The following is an 18,969-nucleotide window of genomic DNA, read 5'->3' on the forward strand; positions in this document are numbered from 1 at the left end:
TTAAGCGTGTTTCGAGTTGCGGGTTATGGTGACTAATTGCGGTTGCGTTCGCGATGCGATCTTTTATTTCGTTAAAAAAACTTCTCGTGTTCCTCTGTCCAGATGAATTTTGATGTCTTTTTCAGTAAAGGGCGGAGGGGGGCCTAATTTGTGCAAGATTTGGAATAAATTTTCCGATGTAATGCCCCGGTCCCAGAAAACAACGGCGTTTCTTTAGAGTTTTCGGAGCTGCAAGTGCCAAAATTGCAGCTGTTTTACTTTCAATACCCAATTGAGATATATGATATCCTAGCCAATCGATTTCTAGTTTTCCAAAATGACATTTGGGAAGGTTTATTCTAAGATTTTCATCATCCAATTGTTTTAAACAATTCATAACATAACTTTTATGTTCTTCCAAAGATCCCTGGCTAACTATCAAAATGTCGTCTAAGAAACAATATGTATTTTTTAGACCGATGAAAGTATAGTCCTTTGCTTTTTGAATTTCGGCAGGCATATCTGTTAGCCCGTAAAATCCCGTTTGAAATCTGTAAGTGCCAGTCAAATCACCACTAATAAAATTAAAATTGCAATGATTTGCCGTATGAATATCTAAGTTTAACTGACTGTATGCATACTTTAAATCTATCGTTGAGAAATATGTGGTGTTTTGCGACGCGGGAGCACTAATCTGATGAGAAATAGATTCGACAAGCGTATCAATGTTTGGCATTTGATATTTATTCTTGTGAATGGCTTTGTTTAGTACTTTTGAATCGAGTGCTGGCTTTATCGTTTGGTCTTTCTTTACTGTAACCACTATTGGAGATATAAAGTATTTGTCTGGGCAACTTGAAAGTTTAACGATATGTTTACCATCTAACAATTTCTTAAGTTCAGTATTGACTTTTTCTAGTAAATTATTTCTCCTACCTTTTTGATGTCTAGGTTGAAAGTCTTTGTGAAATTTAGATTTTGCCACGTGGTTCGTTGATCTCCCGATGCGCGATATCAGTTCAGAAAAAAATTTTAAAAAAGCGATTGGTTCTTTTGATCTCTGGAGATGAAATTTTGTCGACACATTTACCTTTTTGAGATGTAGATTGAGTCACAGCTAGACCAAGTCGATCGAACAAATCACGACCAATTAGCAATTTTAGTCCATCAGCTACAACAGTGAATGTTGCAGAGTTGCAAGTGCATCCAATGCTCGTTATTGACGCTTGAATCTTCCCTTCCACCTGGATGGATTCATTCGAGAAAGTCCAAAGTTGTGGTGGCATCTGTTCGCTAATCCAGAATGCGCGAGGACTACTTTGTACCACTTGCGATGCGAGTGAACGGTTCAGAATGCTGCATGCGCTACCGGAGTCCACGAGAAGGGTAGTGTTAATATTGCCGATATTGATGGTCATGTTGAGCAGTTCTACTTTTCCAACTGCATTCTCGATTACCGCAACCGTATTATCTTCTCCGCTACTGTAGTCCAATTCGTAGAGCTTAGCAGGTTGTAGAAAGTTTAAAGCATCCTCAGGATGCGGTTATTCTTCCACGACACTGACAATCTTCTTTTTAGCTTTTACTGGTTTCACTGTTTTTTGTTTTCTGCAAACTTTCGCAAAATGATTTAGGAGTCCACAATTGTTGCATGTTTTGCCTTTTGCGATACATTTATCGCGATGATTCGGAAGCCAAATCCCTCCACAATTTCAGCAATAGAGCGTTGAGCGATTGTTTTGTCGTGAAGCAATACCCGAAATTGGCCAATTCGAGAATCGAGAGCTACCAAAGATCTGAACCGTGTTGACGTTCGCCGGTACGACAATCTTATTACGCTGCTGAAATTGATGCTTCTTTAATGTTCCATAGAAGTGTTCCATAGAAGTGTCCAACCGCTTCTCCCCGAAGTTGTTTTTTAATCAAGAAAACATGACGGTCAAAAAATATGTTGCGAGGACGGATGAATGCCTCTTCTACGATTTTCCAGAAATCGACGGTTGTTAGGGTATCAGTCATGATGTGCGAGTTCTTGCAGTTGAGGATGCGGCGTCCTTCTACCCCGATGCTTAGATACAGCAAAGACACGGTTTTGCGATCCGCCAATAGCCACGGTTTGTCGCCACACATAATACCAACTTCTATGAGCCGTTGGCACTAGTTTTGCCAATTCATCTTTTGTTGCGCGTTGCGAGCGTTCCTTTCTCTCTCCGACTGTGCAGAAGCGTCAACTTTAGTTTGATCGTATATTGGTTCAAGGGGGATTTCCAGCATCTCGGGTTTGGGTCCAAGTAGTGTATCGAGGATGATGTTCTCTTTTGCCAACACTGCCAATTTTGATTGCACTCACCATTTCTCCCAGCAAAGGGGGGATCGGGTGTAGGTTTATCCCAGAAAGCGTCATTTCCGAGTGGTGTATGTTTAGCTGCCGACTGCGCCATGTTGTACTCTATTTAAATAGAGTAGCTACTTGCAATGCGCTTGCACTTAATTTATTTAACTAGCGATTCGCGGAACGAGATCTTAACTAAATTACTTTGCGCTTACTTGCGGAGCGGGATTTACAAGAGAGTTTGTTAACTGAATTTGAATTGCAAACTTAAGAGAATGAAATGAAATGAAAGAAGTGCTTGGAAGCAAACATGAATGCGTGATCAGACATGTCTGATCACGAGGCGGGAAACCAAGAAGGAAATCATTAACAGATCACAAGACACAAACTGAATAAATATGAACAGGATTATCAAGGGCAAATAAATTGAACTACTTTACAACATCATATAAAATATACTGCATCGAACAAACGATGATATCCTTAGGTATCACATACCCATACACCGACAAAGAAAATTGTTATAATACAATTTTGGAATGTATAAATAATAGCAAGTTTTACAAAATAACAAATGGTCCCCGGTTAGATAAGTAATAACAATATATTTACTGGTTATCATAGCTAAAAATATATATTAATAGATTAGAGAGTTTGTAATTAAAACAGTCTGTATGTGAGTTCAATTCCTAATTGTTTCACTCATTGACATCAGGATTTTCTGCCTCATAAACTGTCATAAAACGCATGAGGATCGGAGTGTCAATTTCCAAGAGAGAAGGATTTCGCGAATTATGTATCGAATTATGTTTTACCACTAACCATTAAAAGATCACGCAGCAATACCGTTAGTGGATACATCTGACTCTAATGATTAGTACAGATTTCAATGGAAAACATCTGGATCTTTAGTTTAGTCAATTGGTCTAAAAATGTTAGGCATTTTCTATCAGCTGGACCACTTATTTCTGCTCAGAGCCCTTGAATTTTAATTGAGTTTCTAATTCGAACTCTGTTTCATTGTTGCCTCTAGGCAGAATCAACAACTCTCCATAAAAATTACAATAATTTTAAAAGAAAATTATGACGGAAATGTTCTCTGATCAGACCCACTTGCTTTTGAAAGAAGTTTCTGATCACAATCAGTTGCGGTCGAACCATTTATGATCAGAACCTGTTGCATCTGAAGCAAATTATGGTACAGACCAATTGCGTGCGGAGCAGTTTGTCATCAAACTGAAGAATGCCAAAACCAGTTCTGGTCAGAATCAAGGGTGGTAAACTCAGTCTGATCAGAGAATGATTTGAAGTATGATCGAATCTCTTCACTTTCTATAATACTTTCGTTTCATTTAAACTGATGTTGCCAGTAATATACTGAACTTTGGAAGTGCCAATCTTGATTTGTTGCTAAGCTGAACTATACCCAAGTCTTGAGAAAAGACGTTATTATGTATACCGTTAGTGCATATTTTTTAATTCAATTGATGAATCTATACAGCTTTCCACAAGAAACGTCATGAACCAGAGCTGAATAAAATTCTCTAAACGGGACAAGCTATTGCTATATTTGAGTTGAACTTTCCAAAGTGTGTGTTAATAATGATTTCTGTACAAAGATTTAAAAAAATTGAGGTTTTTAAAAAATTTACTGTTGATATCTCCATTTGAGATTAAGTGTTTCTGTCTCTCTAGCTGGACTCCTTGATTTTGATCAAAACTGCTGAACTTGATATGAGTTAGTAATCAGAACGCTGCTTTATTTTTGCCTCTTAGCAGGGCAAATATTGTTCTGTAAAAAAACAACAAATTAAAAAAAAACAATACTCTCAAAATGGATCAGAACCACTGCATTCAAAATCATTTCTGAGCAAACCCAGTTGCGCTCGAACTGTTTATGGTCAGGACCTGTTGCGTTCTAACCGTTTATAATCACACCCTGTTGCGCTCGTTTATTTTCCGACGCAGTTATTTAATATGAGAATCAAGTCCTTTCACAATCGATTGTGATCAGAATCAATTGCGCTCCAATCTGCCTCTGATCAGACTCAAGCGCTCTCGAATCTGCTTCTGATTAAAATCAAGTGAGATCGCAATTGCCCTGTAATTTGGAGCATAAAATTGTGAAGTGTGCGATCGAAATGGTCTGATCAGGAAAAGTTCGAGCGCACAACTTAGCTTGAGTTATCCGAACGGGAATAACTCATTTCACTGTAATTAACTACGACCAGAAAAATTAAAATAGTTCAGCAAGTCCCGATTGCGTACTCATTCTGCCGCGCTTCGTTTTGATGATTGGCTCTCAAAACAGAATTTATAGGCTGTATATGTAAATCCGAATAAACCGAGAAACAGTTCCAACGCATCAACTGATAGATAACAATTTGCTAGATAGTATTTAAACTTATAAAATGACTGAAAATAATTTAGACAGTTTGAACAGTAATTGAACATTCTAAATCAGACCAAAAAATGTAGAGCAGCATGTCGAGGAAATAATTAATTATATATAATGATTAATTATAAATTATAAATAAAATTTTAATAACCACCTCGGCCCGGGTTGTTTTCGAGCAAATGTTATGCAACTCCTAGCTTAATTTCCAAACTGAATTTTTTGTCTCATCATGACTGCTTTGAATGGCGCTTTTTAAAAAAAAATCAAATTGCATATATAGAATAATTAAAGCAACTTCTCTATACGTATGCAAAACAAATTACAGACACGACAACTTCTTGTACAAAAACCTCCAAGGTTGAAGAGTGCGTAAATGGCCCGTTGACAGCAACAACAGCCGTGATCATATTTTAGCTTATGGATGGTCAGTCATGAGGTCCTGGTTCTCAATTTTTGCGCGTTTTTGAGCAGACCCATCTCCACTGTTTTCAACCATGACCAAACTGAAGTGATAGTCCAAATTTGATGTCATAGCAAAACGATATTTTTCACAACAAGGGCAGTTCATAGGTGTAGTTTTTGCTTCAAGATTGTACCGAATGCACAAACCGTCGTGGAATCTCAACTGTGTCAAAACGAAACCGTACTAATTGAGCGGCAATGTATGGCTAGACAGTGAGCATATTCGAGAGTCTTTTGTCTGATGACATTTGTCTTCTGGTAAGGGCCGGAAAATATTTTTTTCCGAGCTTGCGTCTCATAAGTCGAGCGTTTTTCCTCGAGCCTCGACCACAGCGGGCTAATCAGCGCAGTTAGTGTCGTCTTCCTTTGACTCCATGATAATGAGTCAACCACGGGTCGATAGCAACTACAACTGACGTGAATCGTTAGTAATGGGCGAGTCGAAAAACCATGGCAACGAAATTTTTAAATAATTTTCTCGGTGTCCACAGAAACATTCTGAGCGTTAGAATTTTTTCGAGAGAAAGGCAAGTTTTTGCTGAACATCTCTCGAGATGCATGAATAGGCGTGTTGAGGCATGATTAGGCTAATTGTTGTGATAAACTTATTAAATAGTCTCCATTTTGTAACCGGGTGGCTATTTACTGAGTTTCAGCTCGTGATTGTTGTTATTTACTGAGTGATAGGAGGCCGGACATTGTTTTCGTAGCCCCAATTACCGGGGATCTCAGATTCCGGTGGAAGAATTCGTAACGAGGACAAACATCGGAGATTTGAATTTTTCAAGCTTTTGGCGTGAGGTTTCTCCGCAACTGCTAGTTTTATTCATTTTGCTTAGTTATCCGACGAGCTTATTCCTCTGCACGTTCTTTTCTCAGTCAACATTTTGCGCGAGAATTCTCCGCATTTGTTCGACTGACCTATTTGTCTTCATATAGCATTTTATTTAGATAATAGGATTTATACTATTTTTTAATTAGGACCTATTCAGCGCTTACTGCAGTCTTCGGACTGTAGTTATATGTCCCAAAGAATGACGGCTTTATCCCCGCCGCCTCCCCCATCCAATCCGCCAAACACTGTGTGCATGGGTTTATGTAAAGAACCCGTTATCTGCGTTCGAAAAAAACTTATTGTGTTCATGGATCGTGCCTTGGTCTTGCTCAGACAGCAAATTGCATTGGAATGAAATTTTTGTCTTGTCCGAGTTGTTTGCCAACTTTTCAACAAAGTTATCAGCCTTTGATCAAATATCTGCTCTTGATGTTAACTTAGAGAAAGTAAACTGGCTCATTTCTGAAATTCAATCACTGAAGCTGGAGATAAATACTCTGAGGAAACCGGATTACCCGTATCTTAGATATGCCTTCAGAAATCGGACTGACAGTACTACTAGCGATCGTTAATCAAAGAAACAGAAAACTGAAAGCAATGAAAACCTGCATGCCGACAAGGAGTCTCAAAACAGAAAACCAAAAATTTTCAAGACGGGCACAAATATTAATTATCAGACGACAGTCAGTGCAATTAAAGTACCGCCGAAAAACGGCATCTCTACATTGATGGTTTAAGCAACTCTGTCTCTACGGGGGATATAAGAGATTATTGCAAGGGAGTTGACCAAATGTGTATCCGTGAAATGTCCAGGGAAGAATCTCGTCAGAGACCTTTCACTGTGTATTCAAATTCGATAATCATCAAGTAGAATCTCCCGACTTCTGACCCGAAAATTTTTCATTATCACAATTTTATTTTAAATCAGAAAGATAGAGAATGGCTGGCCTCCTTTGATACATGTCTATATAACTTCAAATCTGTCAACAACCGTGTAAAAGTATGTTTACATAATGCAAGATATAAGAAGTCTTATTGAAGTCTTATTGAAGTCTTAAGAGAAATCTTATTGAAGCTAAAGATTTTAACCTAATAATTTTCACAGAAACGTGGATCAAAGATAACGCAAATGAGGAGTTTTATCACCATCAGTTTTGCCCAAATGGCTATTTATGCTTAAGTGCAAATAGAAAAGAAAAAAGTGGCGGAGGATTAGCGGTGTTTTATGACGGAAATTTACGTGTCGATATTTTTTCAACTAAGTGCTTTTCGAACGCGGAGGTGGTTTTTCTTGAAACTACACTGGGCAAGTCGGTTTATCATTTGGTTTGTATATACCGTCAAGCAAATACTAATGTACGTGTCTTTATAAGTGAGTTAAATTCGTTTTTTGAGGAGAAAGCGCTGTTTTTCCCAAAAAAATACTTATTGTAGGCAATGTCAAAATTTCTATGCTGCTATCAAACGATGCGTCAAGAAATTGGATCTCTTTTCCGGATGAATGTGGTTTGCAACAGCAATTTACTGTGCCTACTCACAAAAATGGCGGAATTTTAGACCAGGTGATTACATCCGAGTAGGTTGAAGTATCAGAATCTATTGTAAATTTCGTTACAAGCTCTGATCATGGAAATTGTTCGGAACAGTGTTTTAATGAACGAAATTAGCTGTGTCGATAAGAACCATTCTCTGAAAAAAAATATGTCGGAAACCATACGTGCATTTTTTGTACGACGTGCTAATAACGATGAAAAGATTGAGAAGAAAATCTGAGAAAATTTACCGAAAGAATGGAAATTCCCAAGCCAAAAGCCGGTTTCCTGATTCAATTTTGGAGTATTTTGAGCTGTTTACCAAAAAAAAGTGAATACCTCAAAAAATGTGTCGCTAGTAAAAGTAAGCATGTTATGCTATGCTGCAACAACTCTTGGGAAAAAATAATGCTGTCCTGCCGCAGTCACTAGGGGAGCCTGAATTTCTAGCAAAGAAGTTTAATGCTTTCTTTGTGAATAAAATGGAAGCCGTTTTAATTTCATTACCTCTAACGAATTGTCTGGAATAGAATGATTCACATACAACTCCCCTGGACAATTTTCAAGTTTTCACACTAAGGGATTTGCATTTTTTCTCCCAAAATTTTGAACAGTACGGCACCGAGTGATGTAAAACCAACAAGGTTATGTGAAATGATTTTGACAAATTCTTCGGACAATTTCATTGCGTTAAATAATTTAACTCTCCAGGCAGGATACTTTCCTAATTAATTCAAACAAGGAGACGTCAGGACGCTCTTAAAGAAGTCTATTTTTGATCCTGAGTTGTTGTTGAGTTATTGCGCTGTGACAAATCTAAGATTCCTGTCAAAATTTTTTGAAAGAGTTGTTTTTGAGCAAAATAATTTTTATCTGGAATCCAATAATCTCATGAGCAAGTTTCAGAGTGCTTTTCGTTGCTCGCATTCAACAGAAATGGTTTCTCTTAAGGTCTTTAAAGATCTTCTTTGCTATCTAGACAATCGCGCTCCGTGATGTATAATGGGTTAGACTTGTCGTCTGCGTTTGCTATTATTTATCATCAGTTTTTATTTGAAATATTAGCAAAAAGGTTTGGTTTGCGATTGGTGGTGTTACTGTTCAATGAAAATTATCGTTCGCAAAAAGTTATCATAAATGGATGTATTTCTGTTGATGTCAAATTTCAGACGGGTGTGCCACAAGGGTCGGTTCTTGGTCCTTTACTTTTTGCCTGTTACATGCTGCCTTTAGAAGATAAGCTGAAAGAACTGGGAAAAAATTATTATTTCTAGGTAGGCCGTTCTTTATTTTGCATTCAGTTCAACCCTCATTCAATGCATGTTTGATGATATTCTGACATCGATTCAACGTTGGTTCAGCAAGGCAAAATTGAAATTGAATGCGGATAGGAGTGAGTATATGATTATTCAGAAATGCAAAATTGTCAAACAAGGTTTTTTACGTCTGCCAGAAGATGGTGACTACACTGAACTGGTAAAAGTTCTAGGTTGTTATATTGATTGTCAACTTACTCTGCAACGACAGGTCAACTTTGTTTGTTCGAATTCATTTTATTATCTCATCTCGTAAACTGTAGTCAATTTGCCATCAAATCAAAATATCATTTTAATTGAGTTAATAAGGGTTTTAGTTTTATCACGAGTTGACTACTGTAATTCTCTTTATTATGGTCTGCCTAACTTTTTATAAGCAAAACTACAGCGAATAATGAACTCTGCCACGCGTTTGATTTTCGATTGTCACCTTCAACGCCAACCTCGTCGTACCTGAAGCAGCTGCATTGGTTGCCAATAAGGCAACTCATTGTGTTCAAAATCCTGTTGTATGCGCATCGCTTTATACATCAGCCTGGCAATCTCCCACTATGTTTATCGGAACTAATGAAACGAAACACAATGGGTACGAGGTCTCAATATTTTTACAATTTCCTTGCTCCCATATTTCTCTCTTGGAAGACTTTCGATCATGCATGTTGTTGCTGTTGAGTGGAACAAAGTCTCATTTGATTTGAAACTGATACTATCTGAAATTTCATTCAGGCGAAAACTCAAAACTTATCTGTTTTGATTTTACTGCACTGTTGAGATTTTAAATTGTGATTAAGCCAAAAAAATAATAGGTGTTTTGCGTCAATGTCTGTGCAGTTTTTCCAAGTTTCTCAAGCAGATTGGAAGCATTTTAGTTGCTAGGAGCTTCAGCGAACCTTTGAAGCCAAGAACTGATCTCACAACACGGCAGCCATCTACAACGTTGACACCAGTTGCTCTGAACACTTCTTAACCTCGGGAATTCGAGTGCTTTTTTAGTCAATTGGTTTTTCTGGAGCCCTTACTTGTTTTCTCTGATGCTTTCCATGTCCAGATAAATGCTTGAAGAACTTCCAGTGGTTCTCTATGCTTCTACGGCACTGCTATCTTCCGCGTACCGTTTTTGAGTTACGTTCGAATTGGGCATGAGTCCAATCACTGTGACCAACGCTATAGATTGCCATGACATTAAAATTCCCCCGGGCTGCAAGCAGGTGAGGGCAACGAACAGACCGGAGAGAGCTGTGATAACAATTAGATCAACACAGCTTAAAGCGGGGCAAACTTTCTTTACATTTCGATTGTTAAATTGTCGAGTGCGGCAATTGAATGCAGTTTTGTTTGCTGTGATTTTATAGAGGTAAAATGTTATTTGGTCCAACAAACATAGACGGAATTACGTTAATTAAATGTATCTTTAGCTACCACATGGAATTTCAAATTTTATTAAAAGATTTTGCGTTGGCAAGCAAATTTTTAATTTCCTTGTTATAAAAATGTTTTGAATATTACAATTTTTTCTTCAAATTGTGAGTAAAGTTAGCTCTATTGCACAATAAACATCGGTTTATTTTAATTTTTGTTGAGACATTTGTTTGTGTTGAGATGTTGAGTTGTTTCAAAATACGAATCGGGCTATTGACGCAAAGGAAGATCAGTTTTTGAATAAGATCAGTTTTTGAAAAATTGTTCTCTTTGATGTGAGCTACGTTGTGAATTTCAGCTAGTCAATATTTTTAAAATTGTAAAAGAAAAAGTCGGGTATTATTTTAAGTTAGCGGAGTTGCAAAACAATAGCGTTGAAGATAAACATTTTCAAAGCAATTTCAAAAAAAATTTAGGGCCCTCAAACCTGAACGCTTGTGTTGCGGCTGAGCTTACTAACTCAACAACCAAAATGGATAGCGCTTCAAGGCCATTTCAAGCATTAAAGCTAAAATAGCATGAAAAGCGAAATTAAAAGCTACATTCTATCGAATCAATATGGATTTGTTCACTTCGTTCAACATTTATATTTAGTAACTATTATTAGTATGCAATGGTCATGCTTGAAGTTAAATGGAAACTCAAACTCGAGTTACCCTATTATTGCCACGTATTCAAGTTTCCACAATCACACAAATTGAGCGCAAATTGAGTAAGAGAAACCCAATTTTGTAAGTCAGATTCGATGAGTTTTGCATTTTTCCTACCTATTCAGAGGGTGCGGGGCTCCGTGTAAGTTACCAAAAATCAGTTGAAAATCGGTAATTTTGTCTTATGTAACTGAAACATATTGCGCATTGAAGCACACTTTCTTGAGCGGTAAATTATTTGTTATTGTGTTTTTTTTCTGTAGATCAAATTAGTGATTGTACAGTTTTAAATTAACTTTGACTTGTGAAAATAAAATTAACTTTGATATTCTCAATCTTTCCTTCTGAGGAACGAAGTTCATGAGTAAGATAAACTCTGTGCAAAGTCTGTTGCTTTTACTGGCTCTAACAAAGCCCACTCTTGTTCAACATTGGTGTTATTGAAACCAATAGAGAGACTTGCTAACATTAAAGTTAGAAAATTATTTCTGTTGTTCAGATATAGTTACACTAATTGTGTCTCTTCCTTCAATCTTTGAGATAATAAGCTGAAACTTTGCTAGACTATAGCCAAGTTATTGGGCTACAATTTGTTGCAATTAGATTTCCTAAATTCGTTTTTTAACTTGAGTTATTAACAAAACTCAAGCAAAAATTGATTGTTTCAATTTAAATTATATTGTCATTCTGAGAGAAACAACTTTGATATGCAGCAAAGCCGTGCAATTAGTTAAATAGGCTAAGTGAGCAACAAGTAATGCAACGTTTATCTACAGTATTGCAGATAATATAATTCACAAAAGTTAACTGCAAAAACACAATATCCCGACAGAATTGAAACCGCTGAAACGAACTGGGCGGTGTAAAGTTTTCCTTGACTTTGATAGGAGAGTAGCCGTTACAGTTTAATTAACCTGCTAATAACCAGAAATTCTTGGGCTGATTTATAGTTACCACCATCATGAAGTGGCAAATCTTTAAATAACTTGTTGGAAATAATTTTTCTGGAAAGGATAAAAATAAGTTTCGTTCTTTAATTATCATATCGATTTTTCAATCCCAGTTTACCGTACGTAAGCGCTAGCCCATATCCCTAAACTTCACGAGAATTTGCGCTAAAAGCAATAGGGTTCTTCAATTAAAATAAACGTTATATATAGCACACATGAGGAACTAGTATGGAAAATTTAAAATAAAAATGGAATATCAAGGAATAAGCAAAGGAATAGAGTTAAGCAGCCAAACACTCAGTGCAGCTTCCCCTCCTCCACGGCGGCGCTAGTTGAAGTCTCACTGAGAACACGAGGCTTGAGGGAGCGACATCCCCTCAAGCAGAGAACACAGCTCCTCAGAAGTGCGAAGCTGATTTTCGTTCGGATGTAGCTTATAGTGTCGGTGTACAGCTCTCCGCGTTTTCCGCTGATCTTAGTTGCGAGTTGTTTCATAACGCTCGATGCTGATGGCCCAGCACCGCCCGAGCAAGCAAATACCAGTGCGTTGAAACTGCTGTGTTCGGTTTCGCGTATTCGCTCTTCGTACTTATTTCGCTTGATGCTCTCGCGATATTTGTATGCATCTTTTATGGTCTTAGGGCAGCTCGTCGCGTGAGCGTTGAAAATCTTCACATCGAAGAAAGTGCAATTGAAGCAGGAACCCCACAGACCATTTGCCTTGATGTCAAGTCGAGAGTCATTATCAGTAGTGGTGGAATCACTTGAGAAAGATTCTCCATCGAGCGACTGAAGTTTTGGCTCTATCTGGACATCGTGGCTAAATGGTCCTGTCCCCGAAGCCAGCTGAATGGTAATTCATTTCTGGTAGATTGTTTTCGATTCTGGATTTTTTCGAGATGAGTTCACGTTGCATTTCTGCTTTCTGTCTGAGACTGATCTTGGTTTGTTCCAGTTCACATTGTTGAATTTCGAATGACTCATTTTTGAATGACGCCAATGGGCTTTAGAGTTCAATTTATTGCTCGAGATTTTTATGAAGATCATGTAGGAGGCCGATGTTAAACCCACCCATCCTGAGACGGAGAGAAAAAAAGTTCTCTTTCCTCTTGTTTTATTTCTTCGCCGACAATGTCCGGTATGACTCGGCCAAGCTGCTCCTCTATCTTGTCCTAAACCCCGTCCATGGAAGAAGTAGTACGCCAAAGGAAGCTCAAATTCTGTTGAACCCCTTCGTCAATCATGCATTGCCATTCTGAGGGTAGGTGAGAGCAAATTGTCCAAAATGTTTGCGTATTTAATTCTGCATCTTTCAGAAAATTTTTACTGGCCTCAGAGCCTCCGATAACTGAACCAGGACTCGAGTGCCCTGCGTGATTTCCAAATTTGTGCCTGCAAACACAGGTGACGCCTGGCGCTCGCATCCTGGCTTAGTTATCAACCGACACTTCGGAGGATTGACAAGATATCTGTACTTGGGACCAAGCTCAGTGAGCTTGTCGAAGAGTGCCCTGATATCTTTCAACTTACCGGCGATGCTACCATCATCAGCATACCTTTTTTATGTCATGGAGTCATTGTGAAGTCTTGTTATAAGGGGTAGGATTGCGATTCCATGCATTGCCATCGCAAGGGGATCGTCGTGTTTCGTACCTTCCTGAGACAGAATGGTCAACTTACCGATGTAGAGATGAGACGGGTGGCTATAGGAATTCTGTAGGGCAACATGCAAAGATGGGCATAAAGCATTCACGTTCTCTAATGCTGTTTGTCTATTGATCATGTTAAATGCGTTTTTGGTATCATTTAGTAGAATTGCTTCGTTTTCAGGATCATTAAAACTATGGCGAAGCGAATGTATGGCATGTTCTATGCCACTTTTCTGGTCCATGCACAGCTGCATGTTTCCACCGAGTGATGTTAGATCTGGCCTGATGCAGTCGGCGATTATGCGTCCGGTGACGCGACGCATTACTTCACCAATACCAATAGGTCTCACACCTGGACATTTGTCCAGAGCCACTAGTTGACAACCATTGTATGCAATAAAACCATCCGGTGGTATTATGGACTTGGCCAGCCTCTTAGCAAACTTGGCACAGGTTAGTGGGAGTTTGCCCGAAAGCAGAAAGTAGTCTGCGACAGTCAACGACATCGAGACCTGAAGGCCCCGCACTGCCATGAGTCTTCATTGCATGCTTTTGGACGAGCCTGGCGCTGATTTTGTCGAAAAAAGGGGGGTGGTAGGGAAGCGTGCGTGGATGTTTGCTCTGGATGCAGTTGGGCTCCAAGGGCTGCCATTCAGGATGATTGTCGCGTAAAATCTCGAGGACCGATCTACTGTCTATGAGATTGGTAGGTGCAAGCACGCCGCCTTTATGCCCATCCGAAAGAACGCGAATAGCATTACTGATCTTACCATGAGACATGAAATCGTTGAACACCTTGAGGTCAGAGTGCTGCTTTTTGTTCCTTGAATTCATCCTCATTTGGGTTGCCTTCGCTTCACAGAACAGTTCTGAGAACTTGCAGCCGTGCCATGCACGCAGTCTACGCTTGATTGTCTTGTTGTTCGATCCATCGTCCGCGTTCTTTGTTCTACTGAGGGTTAGGCGCGACGGTATCATTCAGAGGGTCAGAGATAAATCGGATCTATCCGTATTTACGGCGATCGGTGAGAGGACACTGTGAAGGGTTTCGGCGAACTGTTCTCTGTCTTGTTCTTAATGAGCGCGAATAACGAGGACTTCCATGTGACCATCTCGCGGTAATTTTTGCGCACTGTTATCGCGTGATGAGGCTGGAAGTTGTCCAAAAAATAAACCGATGGTGCGGCGACGTAACGTTCGTGGGCGTGCGATGTTGCAGGATCTATGAGTGCAGTGTCGGGAATGTTCAAAGCATCCCAGTGCTTAGGATATTGATTACGTTCCCAAATTTTCTCTTTTTTGTCAATGCTTCATGGAACGCTTCCCAATTGCTGGTGGCTCGGAACAGGCGGTGCATTATTCCCTGTATTACGCTTTTTGTATGTTGTAGGGGTGCACAGCTACGATAATTCAGAATTTTTCCAGTATCTGATGGTTTTTGATACCTTGTGCAAAAAATGTTCCCCTCCGGTTGTACGTTAATTGACATGTCCAAAAATGGCAAACTGTTTTTGTCATCTATTGTTTCTAATGTAAATTGGAGATTTGGATGGAGGTTATTGACGAATCTAACAACTCTTTTGTGTCACCTTTAACTGTTCTCACAATATCGTCGACATATCTTAGAAAAAGTTTAGTTTCGGACGAATGGTTAATGTCAGTCTGATCATTATCACAACAGAATGAGCACATCAAGAATTGGTTTTCCATGCTATCATATTCTGTGTTACTGATTTGCTGACTCTTTGCGTGGAACCATCTATTACAAACTTCACACTCAACAGCCCTGGCACATGCTGTCACTCGGTGTCCGCAATTGCAACAAGTGCTGGATTGTGTGTTGGTTTTACATATAGATGTCTGTAATTTCAGTTGTGGCTCCCATGATTTCCTCCAAAGGTTTGCCAAAATCACCGCCAAGGACGCACCCATTGCCAACCCATCTTTCTGACAGCAACAATTTTCATTGCATTTGAAATGGACGTTGGTGACGGCTAATTCAAGCAGACGTTTCATTGTGGTTCTAGGTATGTCTGGTTTATCGTCCCTAGCATAAAGCAATCGCAGGGCAATGTTAATAGCTTCCTTTACGGGAACGTTGGTGTATGACATAGAAAACTCAATTTTCTCCTTCCTGAGCTTCGGCTTGTTGGATTGACAGATTTGATCAAGATTTAAAAAAGGATAGTCAATTTAAAACTTTCTTACGAACGTTTTCGAACTCTGAGGTCATCGTCAGGTTATAAACAAAACAAAATGCTAAAATGAGAAGCCAGAAAAAAAATGCAAATCACTAAAATCAATCATTCAAGGAAATTTAGAACGAATTTTGCATATCTACAATCGTATCTACAAAATATTTACATCTGAGTAAAAATACAATTTCTATTTGATGTAGCAGATGCATATCGACATGTTTTTTATTAAACAACCTTCATATATTGCTTTAAACTTAATTTGGTTTTGATCAATTGTAAAGTTGAAATTTTCTATTCTTAACGTGTCTTTCAATTTGGATTTTCATCTCCAAACTAAGCTTTCAGTGTCAATTCTCGTGTTCAGTATTCGTCGCGCGTGTTGATGGCTGGTTTCAATGTTCTTATATAGAGCTTCTTTAGTGTCATTAAATTAGATTGGTTGTTGCATTGGTCTAATATCTTCCACTGGAAAGTTGTTTTATCACCGTTGCTTTCAATTGCATGTTTTCCTATCGGTAAGTCCGCCTTGGCATGCTCTGCAACCCTTGTGGTGATATGTCGGCATGTCTACCCTACATAGATGGATTTGCATCCATTACAAGTGAGTTCATAATCCACGTGGGATATGAGATCCTTATCAAAGTTAGACTTGAGGCTAGGTAAACACTTTTTAAGTTTCCGAGTGGTGAAAATCGTCTGTACATGATGAAATTTGTTCAACTTCTTTACAAATTCATTAGAGATGTCGCCTCTGCACTCTAATACAAATTTTTGTTTCTGAGTATTTTCCTGTCGTTTTACGGCTACAACCGCGTTATATCTATGTCTTCTTCTTTGATCTTTCATTTGCAGCTGGTTAATTGTATCCTTGACGGTATTCCCTACCCAGTGCTTAGGATATTGATTACGTTCCCAAATTTTCTCTTTTTTGTCAATGCTTCATGGAACGCTTCCCAATTGCTGGTGGCTCGGAACAGGCGGTGCATTATTCCCTGTATTACGCTTTTTGTATGTTGTAGGGGTGCACAGCTACGATAATTCAGAATTTTTCCAGTATCTGACGGTTTTTGATACCTTGTGCAAAAAATGTTCCCCTCCGGTTGTACGTTAATTGACATGTCCAAAAATGGCAAACTGTTTTTGTCATCTATTGTTTCTAATGTAAATTGGAGATTTGGATGGAGGTTATTGACGAATCTAACAACTCTTTTGTGTCACCTTTAACTGTTCTCACAATATCGTCGACATATCTTAGAAAAAGTTTAGTTTCGGACGAATGGTTAATGTCAGTCTGATCATTATCACAACAGAATGAGCACATCAAGAATTGGTTTTCCATGCTATCATATTCTGTGTTACTGATTTGCTGACTCTTTGCGTGGAACCATCTATTACAAACTTCACACTCAACAGCCCTGGCACATGCTGTCACTCGGTGTCCGCAATTGCAACAAGTGCTGGATTGTGTGTTGGTTTTACATATAGATGTCTGTAATTTCAGTTGTGGCTCCCATGATTTCATCCAAAGGTTTGCCAAAATCACCGCCAAGGACGCACCCATTGCCAACCCATCTTTCTGACAGCAACAATTTTCATTGCATTTGAAATGGACGTTGGTGACGGCTAATTCAAGCAGACGTTTCATTGTGGTTCTAGGTATGTCTGGTTTATCGTCCCTAGCATAAAGCAATTGCAGGGCAATGTTAATAGCTTCCTTTACGGGAACGTTGGTGTATGACATAGAAAACTCAATTTTCTCCTTCCTGAGCTTCGGCTTGTTGGATTGACAGATTTGATCAAGATTTAAAAAAGGATAGTCAATTTAAAACTCTCTTAAGAACTTTTTCGAATTTTGAGTTCATCGTCAGGTTATAAACAATACAAAATTCTAAAATGAAAAGCCAGAAAATAAAAATGCAAATCACTAAAATCAATCATTCAAGGAAATTTAAAACGAATTTTTACATACCTACAATCGCATCTACAAAATATTTACATCTGAGTAAAAATACAATTTCGATTTGATGTAGCAGTATATCGACATGTTTTTATTTGGTCACATTTATGATGCGTGTCAGCTGTTGTGAATATTTCCGATCTTATTTTCAATTTTAGTTGAAAACTATGCACAGTTTGATCCGAAAAACATCTGTTTTCGGTACACAAAATTTCAAAAAATCTGGTATTACATCTGTGCTAAGGCAATTTTTACGAAAATTTATTCTGCATCTGCAACGTTCATATTAACACACATTATTTTCATAGTAGGGATTATCGTCAAGTATACAATTAACCAGCTGCGAATGAAAGAACAAAGAAAAGGACATAGATATAACGCGGTTGTAGCCGTAAAACAACAGGAAAATACAGAAACAAAAATTTGTATTACAGTGCAGAGGCAACATCTCTAATGAATTTGTAAAAAAGTTGAACAAAATTCATCATGTACAGACGATTTTCACCACTCGGAAACTTAAGAGCTGTTTACCTAGCCTCAAGTCTAATTTTGATAAGGATCTCATATCCCACGTGGATTATGAACTCACTTGTAATGGATGCAAATCCATCTATGTAGGGTAGACATGCCGACATATTACCACAAGGGTTGCAGAGCATGCCAGGGCGGACTCACCGATAGGAGTACATGCAATTGAAAGCAACGGTGATAAAACAACTTTCCAGTGGAAGATATTAGACCAATGCAGCAACCAATCTAATTTAATGACACTAGAGAAGCTCTATATAAGAACATTGAAAACAGCCATCAACACGCGCGACGAATACTGAACACGAGAATTGACACTGAAAGCTTAGTTTGGAGATGAAAATCCAATTTGAAAGACACGTTAAGAATAGAAGATTTCAACTTTACAATTGAACAAAACGAAAGTAAGTTTAAAGCAATATATGTAGAACTTTTTTTTAAAAAAACATGATATGCATCTGCTACATCAAATCGAAAATGTATTTTTACTCAGATATAAATGGTGCTAGGACAATAGATCGAAAGACAACAAATCGAAAGCAAAAATTGGGACAATAGATCGAAAATTAAATTGTTTAAGTTGCGTTTTGGCCAATCAGATTTGATCGCTCATTTATTATACAGCATATTATAAGTTCTGTTGTGATATTTTATTCGATTGTGATAGATTCATATCAAGTCCCACGGGCCGCTAAGGCATGGCCGTGGCTCGCGAGGCATGGCCAGAATGTGGTAATTATATTGCTGCTCGAAGATAATGCTCA

General features: G+C 38.4%; 1 protein-coding gene across 2 annotated transcripts in view; it reads left to right on the forward strand.

The window, feature by feature from the left end:
* LOC142337903 (adenylyl cyclase-associated protein 1-like) overlaps nucleotides 1–18,969 on the forward strand; it is a 269,041-nt gene that overhangs the window by 121,787 nt on the left and 128,285 nt on the right. Inside the window, exon 1 of one of the 2 annotated variants that reach the window (XM_075387535.1) lies at nucleotides 5,759–5,785. The exons of the other annotated variant lie outside the window; for it this stretch is intronic. The gene's annotated coding sequence lies outside the window, so the exon portion shown is untranslated. Of the gene's footprint in view, nucleotides 1–5,758; nucleotides 5,786–18,969 lie in introns of those variants that run through there. 2 annotated transcript variants of the gene reach the window in all.

The sequence above is a fragment of the Convolutriloba macropyga genome, chromosome 4 (genome assembly GCF_964194025.1).
Source record: "Convolutriloba macropyga chromosome 4, txConMacr16.3, whole genome shotgun sequence".
In the NCBI taxonomy this organism is placed as follows: domain Eukaryota; kingdom Metazoa; phylum Xenacoelomorpha; order Acoela; family Convolutidae; genus Convolutriloba; species Convolutriloba macropyga.